The sequence below is a fragment of the Oreochromis aureus genome, linkage group 3 (assembly GCF_013358895.1).
Source record: "Oreochromis aureus strain Israel breed Guangdong linkage group 3, ZZ_aureus, whole genome shotgun sequence".
NCBI classification, from domain to species: Eukaryota; Metazoa; Chordata; class Actinopteri; order Cichliformes; family Cichlidae; genus Oreochromis; species Oreochromis aureus.
In genome coordinates this window covers 54,958,364-54,971,603 of record NC_052944.1, presented here as the reverse complement: position 1 = coordinate 54,971,603, position 13,240 = coordinate 54,958,364, and positions in this window count along the sequence as shown.

Sequence of the window (13,240 nt, the reverse complement as noted above, 5' to 3'; positions counted from 1 at the left end):
ACGTTGTTTGAGGGCAAGTCAAGGCAGTTTTGCTTCGCCTCTTCTCAGTTGCAGTGTGTTACAAGTCATATAGCTTTAATAATTTATATTTTATCTCTGAATTATGAAGACCTGGAGATTTCCCCATCTCTTCTGAACAAAACGGTGTCAGAATGAGCATTCTAGCCCCTACGGTTAGGAAATTATGGCCATTTGTTCGAGGGGAATCCTGAATGTGAGAAATACACTGCAGAAAACTCATGCCTCTCTCTGTGTCTGTGTGTGTAAGTGCTGATTACAGCAGGTGCAGCCAATTTAGCTGACCTAGATATACCAAGCCCAGACTCTAAACAGCCACTGCTCCCTTTAGGCTCTGTGTATGTGTATGTTTGTGTGTCTGTATCAATATTTCTCCCATGTTACATATTACTCCTCCATAATAGTATTTGTGCTAAATCAAAGTACTTCTACTACATCTTAGTACTTCTGCTCAATCATAGTATTTCTGCTAAATCATAGTATTTTTGAAAAATCATGGTATTTGTGCCAAATCATGGTTTTAGGGCAGAACCATAATATTTATTTTATGTTATGAGATTACTACTAAGTGGAGGAATGTCTGTTATGTTATAGTTTATGTGCTGAATATAGTATATCTGCCAAATCAATTCAATTCAATTCAATTCAATTCAATTTTATTTATATAGCGCCAAATCACAACAAAAGTCGCCTCAAGGCTCAATCATAGTATTTATCCCAAATCATAGTATTTATGCCAAATTACAGTATTTATGGTAAAAAGCAGAAATAGTACCTTTTAGCAGAAATTTCTGTGAAAAGATATTATTTATGTTAAAACATAGTATTTCTGCTAAATCATAGTATTTCTGCCAAATCATAGTATTTGTACTTATTCATAGTACTTGTGCCAAATCATAGTATTTGTACCCAATCATAGTATTTCTGCAATATGATCGTATTTGTGGCAAATCATGGTATCTTTTTGCCAAATCATGGTATTTGTGCCCAGTTAAAATTTTTGTTATATTATAGTGTTACTACTAAGTCGTAGAATTTCTGTTATGTTATAGTATATCTGCTGATTATAGTATATGTGCCAAATAATAGTATTTATAGCAAATAATAGTATTACTGCCCAAACATAGTATTTCTTGTAGTATTTGTAGTAGTAGTTGTTGTAGTATTTGTGCAAAAACATAGAATTTCTGCAAAATCATAGTATATCTGTTATGTTATAGTATTACTACTAAGGCATAGTATTCCTACCAAATCATAGTATTCCAAATCATAGTATTACTGCAATTCCATAGTATTTGAGCGAAATCATAGTATTTGTGCAAAAACATACTATGTCTGCAAAATCACATTATATCTGCTATGTTATAGTATTACTACTAAGGCATAGTATTTCTACCAAATCATAGTATTCCTTCAAAATCATAGTATCACTGCAATTTCATAGTATTTGACCGAAATTGTAGTATTTGTACTAAATCATGGTACTTGTACCAAATCATAGTATTTTTGGAAATCATATTATTTGAACCAAAACATTGTATTTGTACGAAGTCATAGTATTTCTTCTAAATCATAGTATTTCACCCAAATCTCAGTAGTTGTGCTAAAACCCAGTATTATTGCCAAATCGTAGTATTTGTACTGAAACATAGTATTTGTGCCAATAAGAGTATTTGTACTAAATCATAGTACTTGTGCCAAATCATAGTATTTCTGCCATATTGTGCTAGTTGTGCAAAAACATAGACTGTCTGCAAAATCATAGTATATCTGTTATGTTATAGTATTACTACTAAGTCACAGTATTTCTGCCAATTCGTAGTATTTGTACTAAATCATACTACTCGTGCCAAATCATAGTATTCAAATCAAAATATAGTATTTGTATCAAAGCATTGTATTTGTACGAAGAACAGTATTTCTGCCAAATCATAGAATTACTGCAATTTCATAGTATTTTGAGGAATCCCTTTTTGTTATAGTATTACTTCTAAGTCATAGTATTTCTGCTTTGTCATAGTATTTGTACTGAAACATAGTATTTCTGCCAAATCATAGTATTACTGCTATTTCATAGTATTTGAGTGAAATTACAGTGTTTCTGCAAAAACATAGTATTTCTGCAAAATCATAGTATTTCTCTCATCTTAAAGTACTCAATTATAGTATTTGTGCCAAAGTTTAGTATTTCTGCCAAATGATATTATCTCTGCTAAATCATAGTGTCTGCCAAATCATAATATTTGTGCCTAAGCGCAGCATTTGTACCAAAACATAGTATTGCTGCTATATCATAGTATTTGAGCCAAATCATAGTATATGTCCTAAAACATAGTATTTCTGCCAAATCATAGTATTTCTGCTATGTTATAGTAATTGTGCTTGTAGAAAAACCTGTATTAGTGTGAGCTACATTACCCAGCAGCCTCTGAGCAGTGAGGGAATTCATGGGACTTCTGAGCTAGATGGTCTTCCTTCGTTCCTGGGCTAACGATTGAGGAGAGAGCTGCTGGGAAGGGGAGCAAATAGCCCATCCTGTATTTGTTGGGGATGGTGTGTGTCACATAAACGTGAGTTAATGTTCCATGCTTAAGATGTTTACCCTGCTACTTGTGTGTATTGTTTTTAGTTACCTTTAGCGTATGTGCTAGTTAGTGATAGCTATGGCAGCACAGTTATTTGATTGTTTTGGGCTTGTTCCTGCTTTGTTTGTTCCCCCTGAAAATTTCTGTGAATTTGTACACTGTAATATCGCTGTATTACGTAGTGGCTAAGTAGGAGGCTGACTGTTACTAAGTGCATCAGTGTACATAGGTCATCTCTTGTGTTGGAGTGCCCTCTTGTGGCGCCTTTTGGGTAGTGCCTTAGTAAAAGTGAACACTGCAAAGAAGTGGTATCAGACTGGTTTGTAGTGGAGGAATTTGTTGCCAGTTTCTTTCATCTTTAATCCGTATTCATGTTGTAATGTTGTAACTTTTGTGGCACAAATACCACAATATGGCAGAAATACCATGTTTTGGCACAAATACTTTGATTTGGTATACTTTAGCTTCTTCACCCCTTTTCAGCAAAATTTTCATTTTTTTCACCCTTTTCAGCACAAATTCCAGCTTTTTGGCGGTTTTCAGAAAAAAAAACTCTTTTCAGCAGAAACTCTGCTGATTCACCTCTTTTCTGCAAAATTTTCATCCTTTTGCCTCTTATCAGCACAGTTCTCAGCAGCTTCTGATAATTTCAGCACAATTGTCAGTCTATCTACCTCTTCTTTGTGAGAATGAGTTTGGCTCAGTGAGATGAGTAGCTGCCTTGAGACCAGGAGGTTCGAGGGGAATCCTGAATGTGAATGTGAGAAATACACTGCAGAAAACTTATACCTCTCTCTGTGTCTGTGTGTGTAAGGGCTGATTACAGCAGGTGCAGCTAATTTAACTGACCTAGATATACCAAGCCCAGACTCTTAACAGCCACTGTTCCCTTTACCCTCTGTGTATGTGTATGTTTCTGTGTCTGTATCAATATTTCTCCCATGTTAAAGTATTACTCCTCCATAATAGTATTTCTGTTAAATCAAAGTACTTCTACTACATCTTAGTACTTCTGCTCAATCATAGTATTTCTGCTAAATCATAGTATTTTGGCCAAATCATGGTATTTGTGCCAAAGCATAGTATTTCCACAAAATAACAGTATTTCTGCTATGTTATATTATTACTGCTCATAGTATTTCTGCCAAATCTTGGTATTTGTTCCAAAGCATAGTATTTCTGCCAAATCATAATATAACTGCAAAATAAAGGGGTTTTTAGACAAATCATAGTGTTTGTGCTAAATCCTAGTAATTCTGCTCAATCATAGAATTTCTGCTATGCTGAAGTGCTTTTGCTAGATTATAGAATTTCTGCTAAGTCAAAGTATTTCATGTAAATCATAGTATTTATACCAAGTCCCAGTGTTTCTGCCAAATCATAAATCATAAATAATGTGGCGTGTTGGGGGAACAGCTAGTTCTCTCCCATCATGCCTTGGGACATGTGCTGCATTTTAGATGTTCTTGTTTCATTGTTTATGGTTACGTTACTTTTAACTGTTGTCATGAATGTTGTGTTTATACTACGGTACAAAGTCACTGACAGTTATTATTTTATAGGAAGAATGCAGTACCATAAGTGAGTTCTGTTATGCTGTTATTGACCCTTGAAGCACATTGTGGCACAAACAAATATGTTCAATAAAAAGCTCCCCTTACCAGCTTGGGGTGGAAATACAGGCTCAATCTCTCCCTGTGAGCTTCTTTGCAAGATTCATCTGCATGCCACAATAAATTAAATAAAGCAAAGTTAAGACGAGAGGCTTGTGCCAATTCATCTTCAGACACTGCTGACACTCACGGTTGGAGCAGTTTTTACTGTCATCTTACTGTTGAGCCATAAATTATGTTTGTTTTCAAACTCTTAAAATAAAGCCGTTTCTTCTCTCGTCATATCTCCGCGACGGAGGTACAAAGAGCTATGAAAATCGCAGTCAAAGTTCATGAAATTCGGCTGATTCACCCAGTAAAGGAATTGTGCTTCTATCCCACCTAGTTTTTGAGTTACACGACATTTTGTAACTCCAAAAAACGGCACTTTACGCCTCTCACCGCGATCTAATTCTAACTGCTCATCTCCCTGTTTTCCAGGCACTGGCTCTCTTTGCCGGTGGCGCGTTTGGTAATGACACGGGTCTGCAGCCCAAAGGTCGTGGGTTCAATTCCACCTTGGTCCACATGGTTTTTTTTTCACTACAAATTTATACACTATGACAGACCTGTAATTTATATTGCTAATTTATTACAATTCTGCAAAGTTTTATGATGTTAGCAGTTTGTCTAATATGGACCTCAGATTCTTGTTAACGCTCCATGGCAGAAATACATACAAGTACACAGCCTGATGAAGCAGACAGAAGCAGTACCTCTGATTGCAGAAAGTATTACTACTCCATAATAGTATTTCTGTTAAATCAAAGTACTTCTACTACATCTTAGTACTTCAGCTCAATCATAGTATTTCTGCTAAATCATAGTATTTTTGCCAAATCATGGTTTTTGTGCCAAAACATAACATTTCTGTTAAGTTATAGTATTACTAATAAGTGGAGGAATTTCTGTCATGTTATAGTATATGTGCTGATTACAGTATATCTGCCAAATCATAGTATTTATCCCGAATCATAGTATTTTACAGTATTTCTGCTAAAAAGCAGAACTAGTACCTTTTAGCAGAAATTTCTGTCAAAAGATATTAGTTATGTTAAAACATAGTATTTCTGCTAAATCATAGTACTTCTGCCAAATCATATCATTTCTTCAAAATCATAGTATTACTGCAATTTCATAGTATTTGAGCGAAATCGTAGTATTTGTACTAAATCATGGTACTTGTGCCAAATCATAGAATTTTTTGCAAATCATATTATTCGAACCAAAACATTGTATTTGTACGAAGTCATAGTATTTCTTCTAAATCATTGTATTTCACCCAAATCTCAGTAGTTGTGCTAAAACCCAGTATTATTGCCAAATCATCGTATTTGTACCAAATCATAGTACTTGTGCCAAATCATAGTATTTCTGCCATATTGTGCTAGTTGTGGAAAAAAAATAGACTGTCTGCAAAATCATAGTATATCTATTATGTTATAGTATTACTACTAAGTCGTAGACTTTCTGTTTTGTTATAGTATATCTGCTGAATATAGTATATGTGCCAAATCATAGTATTTATAGCAAATCATAGTATTTGTGCTAAAACATAGTATACTGCCACATTATAGTATTTGTGTAAAACCAGAATGTCTGCAAAATCATCATATATCTGTGATGTTATAGTATTACTACTAATGCATAGTATTTCTGCAAAATCATAGTATTTTTGCAGAAACCTTGTACTTCTGGTAAATCATAGTATTTCTACTAAATAATAGTATTTCTGCCAAATCATAGTATTTGTGCCAAAACATTGTATTTGTACAAAGTCATAATATTTCTTCTAAATCATAGTATTTTAATCAAATCTCAGGAGTTGTGCTAAAACGCAGTATTATTGCCAAATCATAGTACTTGTACTCAAACATATCAGTTCAACTTATTTAACTCTTCTCAACAGCCTACACCTCTTCTTCACCCCGTTTCAGCAGAATTGTGAGTGTTTTCACCCGTTTTCAGCACAAATCCCAGCTTTTTCAGGTGTTTTCAACAGAAATCTCTTTTTTTAGCAGACATTCTGCTGATTCACCTGTTTTCAGTGCAATGTTCTACTTCTTTACCTCTTTTCAGTAGAAATTCTGCTGATTCACCTATTTTATGCAGAATTTTCAGCCTTTCACCTCTTATCAATACAAATCTCAGTATCTTCTGCTCATTTCAGAGGAAACCATTTCACCTCTTTTCAGTACAAATTTGAACTTCTGTACCCCTTTGAAACAGAATCTTTGCCTTTTCACATCTTTTCAGCAAAAGTTTCTGTTTTTTCACTTGTTTTCAGCATAATTTTTCAGTTTCTTTACTGCCATACAATTTTTGCAGCTTTTCATCTTTTTCAGTCATTTTCAGCAGGCAACTTCAGCGTTAAGGCATCCACACAGCATTTTCGCAGGAAATGCAAATTTTTTCTAGTTATTATTATTATATATTCCGTACGTTTTTTGGCATCTAACTCCTTCAAAACCGTTCAACTTAGAAAAACCATTCAAACACCGTTAGATTCCTCTTCTTTTGGACATGACTGCTTCTATTTTTCTCATTCATAACATTTATATTTTTAAAATTATTCAACTTTTTTCAACAAAAATTTCCCATGTATTTCAATGGGGAGACCCTTCAAATTCTCCTTCAACTTAGTCCTCTTAAAACTGTATCTACTTTCATATACATTGACGTAGAGCCACCATTCAAACTTTAAAACGAAGCCAAGACATTCAACTATTCAACTTGTATTTATCTTTTCAATATCTATTATACTTTTTCTTCAGTTCCAGTTTAAGTTTCATGATGTTTTTCACCCGTTTCAGAGTTTATAATGGGTGTGTATGGGACGGAATGTTGGGGCTAGAGTGAGACAGCTCAACTGCTAGAGTGAGAGGAGCAAAAAATTAATCTTAAAATATTTTTAAAACTGCTGCTGTGTCCACGGTGTTTGGTCTACAGGTATGATTTTACCCTCAAAACGTAGCCATCGCTGTCCTCTTTCATCCAATGTGTTTACTATTGTACTAGGTGTTATGGTTCTTTCATAAATGTCACCAATGCACAGCCTCCTCCCTCCAACTCCTCCATAGACTCTAATGTTAAAATGGCTCAGAAGGTTCGTTTGAAAACCAGAAGTACAGGCTGTCTTTACACTGTCACCACGTCCATATAATAAACTCCACAAGCATGAAAACTGAGAATTAGGTAGACTGGACATTGCTGTCGCTCACGGTGAAAGAATTTTGTCAATAGGACCTGTACTTTTCATTTGGGAGCGATTTGTTTCGACCTGACTTTTCTATTTATTTTAAGCAGCAAAAGTGAGGTGCATGTCTGTGTGCGTGTGTATGGAGCCAGTGGGTGCAGTCACTATAGCAACCAGGCTCACACCTGCCTGCCTAACGAGCTCTCTCTCACTCTGCCAATATTCATCTTAAACACTTCTCTTTCAACCACTGCTGTGTCCACAGTGTTTGCTCTACAGCCATCATTTTACCCTCAAAACGTCGCCATCGTTGTTCTCTTTCCAACAGCGTGTCTTTCAAAGTTCAGACATTTAAAATTTTAAAACTGTGTGGATCCAAGTGGAGGGATCACATTTTAGTCATTCAGTGATTCAAAGAATATGAACTTTTAATATTCATTCAGATGTTTTCTGACTCTAAATTTTCTTTTCTCATTTCTAAGGTTTTTCTAATTTACAATTAAAACATTTTCAGCTTTTTCCCAACTTGTTCTTCTGTGTAAACTTCAGCTTTTAGCACATCAGCACTTTTGTTTTCAGATTAAATTCTGTTTCTTTTTATCTCATTGAAACTTTTTAATTTAGAATTCAGCAATTAATAATTCATTTCAGTGCATACATTCAGATTCAAGCATTCACACTGCAGTTTCTTCAGAAAATGCACTTTCTAGTTATTATTATTAGTGTGAATGCTTGTAAAAGCATTCACAGTATTGTTCTTCTAATCTTTATTATTATTATTATTATTATATTTTATTATATATTCCGTACGTTTTTTGTAGTCTATCTCCTTCAAAACCGTTCAACTTAGAAAAACCATTCAAACACCGTTAGATTCCACTTCTTTAGGACATGACTGCTTCTATTTTTCTCATTTATAACATTTATATTTTTAATTTTATTCAACTTTTTTCAACAAAAATTTCCCATGTATTTCAATGGGGAGACCCTTCAAATCCTCATTCAACTCACTCCTCTTTCAACTGTATCTACTTCAACATACGTTGACATAGAGCCACCATTCAAACTTTAAAACGAAGACAAGACATTCAACTATTCAACTTGTATTTATCTTTTCAATATCTGTTATACTTTTCTTCAGTTCCAGTTTAAGTTTCATGATGTTTTTTCAGCCGTTTCAGAGTTTATAATGGGTGTGTATGGGACGGAATGTTGGGGCTAGAGTGAGAAAGCTGAACTGCTAGAGTGAGAGGAGCGAAAAAATTAATCTTAAAATCTTTTTAAAACTGCTGCTGTGTCCACAGCGTTTGATCTACAGGTATGATTTTACCCTCAAAACGTAGCCATCGCTGTCCTCTTTCATCCAATGTGTTTACTATTGTACTAGGTGTTATGGTTCTTTCATAAATGTCACCAAAGCACAGCCTCCTCCTCCAACTCCTCCATAGACTCCAATGTTAAAGTGGCTCAGAAAGTTCCTTTGAAAATCAGAAGAGCAGGCTGTCTTTACACTGTCACCACATCCATATAATAAACTCCACAGGCATGAAAACTGAGAATTAGGTAGACTAGACATTGCTGCCTCTCACGGTGAAAGAATTTTGTCAATACGACATGTACTTTTCATTTGGGAAGGATTTGTTTCGGCCTGACTTTTCTGTTCATTTTAAGCAGCAAAAGTGAGGTGCATGCATGTCTGTGTGCGTGTGTATGGAGCCCTGGCTCAGTCACTATAGCAACCAGGCTCACACCTGCCTGCCTAACGAGCTCTCTCTCACTCTGCCAAGATTCATCTTGAACACTTCTCTTTCAACAGCTGCTGTGTCCACAGTGTTTGCTCTACAGCCATCATTTTACCCTCAAAACGAAGCCATCGTTCTTCTCTTTCCAACAGCGTGTCTTTCAAAGCTCAGATATGTAAAGTTTTTAAACTGTGTGGATCCAAGTGGAGGGATCACATTTTAGTCATTCAGTGATTCAAAGAATATGAACTTTTAATATTCATTCAGATGTTTTCTGACTCTAAATAGTCTTTTGTCATTTCTTATGTTTTTCTAATTTACATTTAAAACATTTTCAGCTCTTTTCCAACTTCTTCTCTGTGGTTGTCAGCTTTTAGCAGTTCAGCTTTTTTGTTTTCAGGTACAAATTTCTGTATTTTTCATCTCATTCAACATTTTTAACTTAAAATTCAGCAATTAATTCATTTCAGTGCATACATTCAGATTCAAGCATTCACACTGCAGTTTCTTCAGAAAATGCATTTTCTAGTTATTATCTATACCACATTCCGTACGTTTTTTGGCATCTAACTCCTTCAAAACCGTTCAACTTAGACAAACCATTCAAACACCGTTAGATTCCTATTCTGTTGGACATTAATGCTTCTATTTTTCACATTTTTAACATTTATATTTTTAATTTTATTCAACTTTTTTCAACAAAAATTTCCCATGTATTTCAATGGGGAGACCCTTCAAATCCTCATTCAACTTACTCATTTTCAAACTGTATCTACTTCAACATACGTTGACATAGAGCCACCATTCAAACTTTAAAACGAAGACAAGACATTCAACTATTCAATTTGTATTTATCTTTTCAATATCTGTTATACTTTTTCTTCAGTTCCAGTTTAAGTTTCATGATGTTTTTTCAGCCGTTTCAGAGTTTATAATGGGTGTGTATGGGACGGAATGTTGGGGCTAGAGTGAGACAGCTCAACTGCCAGAGTGAGAGGAGCGAAAAAATTAATCTGAAAATATTTTTTAAAACTGCTGCTGTGTCCGCAGCGTTTGCTCTACAGGTCTGATTTTACCCTCAAAACATAGCCATCGCTGTCCTCTTTCATACAATGTGTTTACTATTGTACTAGGTGTTATGGTTCTTTCATAAATGTCACCAAAGCACAGCCTCCTCCCTCCAACTCCTCCATAGACTCTAATGTTAAAATGGCTCAGAAGGTTTGTTTGAAAATCAGAAGAGCATGGTGTTTTTACACTGTCACTACGTCCATATAATAAACTCCACAGGCATGAAAACTGAGAATTAGGTAGACTGGACATTGCTGCCGCTCACGGTGAAAGAATTTCGTCAATAGGACCTGTACTTTTCATTTGGGAGCGATTTGTTTCGACCTGACTTTTCTGTTCATTTTAAGCAGCAAAAGTGAGGTGCATGTCTGTGAGCGTGTGTACTGAGCCATTGGGTGCAGTCACTATAGCAACCAGGCTCACACCTGCCTGCCTAACGAGCTCTCTCTCACTCTGCCAAGATTCATCTTAAACACTTCTCTTTCAACTGCTGCTGTGTCCACAGTGTTTGGTCTACAGCCATCATTTTACCCTCAAAACGAAGCCATCGTTGTTCTCTTTCCAACAGCGTGTCTTTCAAAGCTCAGAGACGTAAACCTTTAAAACTGTGTGGATCCAAGTGGAGGGATCACATTTTAGTTATTCAGTGATTCAAAGAATATGAACTTTTAATATTCATTCAGATGTTTTCTGACTCTAAATTTTCTTTTCTCATTACTTAGGTTTTTCTGATTTACATTTAAAAACTTTTCAGCTATTTTCCAATTACTTCTGTGTGAACATCAGCTTTCAAAAGTTCTGCACTTTTGTTTTCAGGTTAAAAATTCAGTTTTTTTCATCTCATTCAACATTTTTAACTTAACATTCAGCAATTAATTCATTTCAGTGCATACATTCAGATTCAAGCATTCACACTGCAGTTTCTTCAGAAAATGCACTTTCTAGTTATTATCTATACCACATTCCGTACGTTTTTTGGCATCTAACTCCTTCAAAACCGTTCAACTTAGAAAAACCATTCAAACACCATTAGATTCCTCTTCTTTTGGACATTAATGCTTCTACTTTTCTCATTTATAACATTTATATTTTTAAAATTATTCAACTTTTTTCAACAAAAATTTCCCATGTATTTCAATGGGGAGACCCTTCAAATCCTCATTCAACTTACTCATTTTCAAACTGTATCTACTTCAACATACGTTGACATAGAGCCACCATTCAAACTTTAAAACGAAGACAAGACATTCAACTATTCAATTTGTATTTATCTTTTCAATATCTGTTATACTTTTTCTTCAATTCCAGTTTAAGTTTCATGATGTTTTTTCAGCCGTTTCAGAGTTTATAATGGGTGTGTATGGGACGGAATGTTGGGGCTAGAGTGAGACAGCTGAACTGCTAGAGTGAGAGGAGCGAAAAAATTAATCTTAAAATATTTTTTAAAACTGCTGCTGTGTCCGCAGCGTTTGCTCTACAGGTATGATTTTACCCTCAAAACGTAGCCATCGCTGTCCTCTTTCATCCAATGTGTTTACTATTGTACTAGGTGTTATGGTTCTTTCATAAATGTCACCAAAGCACAACCTCCTCCCTCCAACTCCTCCATAGACTCTAATGTTAAAATGGCTCAGAAGGTTCGTTTGAAAATCAGAAGAGCATGGTGTTTTTACACTGTCACCACGTCCATATAATAAACTCCACAGGCATGAAAACTGAGAATTAGGTAGACTGGACATTGCTGCCGCTCACGGTGAAAGAATTTCATCAATAGGACCTGTACTTTTCATTTGGGAAGGATTTGTTTCGACCTGACTTTTCTGTTCATTTTAAGCAGCAAAAGTGAGGTGCATGTCTGCGAGCGTGTGTATGGAGCCATTGGGTGCAGTCACTATAGCAACCAGGCTCACACCTGCCTGCCTAACGAGCTCTGTCTCTCACTGTGCCAAGATTCATCTTAAACACTTCTCTTTCAACTGCTGCTCTGTCCACAGTGTTTGCTCTACAGCCATCATTTTACCCTCAAAACGTCGCCATCGTTCTTCTCTTTCCAGCACCATGTGTTTCAAAGCTCAGAGATTTAAACCTTTAAAAGCGTGTGGATCCAAGTGGAGGGATCACATTTTAGTCATTCAGTGATTCAAAGAATATGAACTTTTAATATTCATTCAGATGTTTTCTGACTCTAAATTTTCTTTTCTCATTACTTAGGTTTTTCTAATTTACATTTAAAACATTTTCAGCTCTTTTCCAACTTCTTCTGTGTGGATTTCAGCTTTTAGCAGTTCAGCACTTTTGTTTTCAGGTCCATATTTCTGTATTTTTCATCTCATTCAAAATTCCTAACTTAAATTCAGCAATTAATTCATTTCAGTGCATACATTCAGATTCAAGCATTCACACTGCAGTTTCTTCAGAAAATGCACTTTCTAGTTTAGAATACAATAGATCTTTATTATCAAAATCATGGGTGTAATTTGCAATTTAGGTTTGCAGAAAGGATATTTATCAATAATTCAAAAATACTAATACAAAGAGATTTACTAGCTTTGAAGAGCATCAGCTGTCATTCATATCACATTTATGTCTAAACCTTATCTTAAAACGTCTCAGTGTCTCACCTGTGACTTTCAGCCAACTCTCTGGTGATTCTCCAACTCCTGAGATGCTACACTTGTAAAGTCCTTCATCTGATTCTGAAACTCTGTGAATGGTCATGTTTCCTGTGGAGCTTCTATGGATCTGATGTCCGTCTTTGTAGAAATCAGCTTTGAAGTTGGAGGAAACTGTTTTGTTCCTGCAGCTCAGAGTCACAGTTTCTTCCATCGACACAGGAACAGCAGGACTCTCCAGGATCACAGGACCAGCTAAATGAGATCCATTTGATAGTTAAATACATGAAATTACATTTAATTACAATTTATTATAAAAATCTGTTTTGTTTTTTCAAAAGTACCAGTGACACAGAGGTTGATA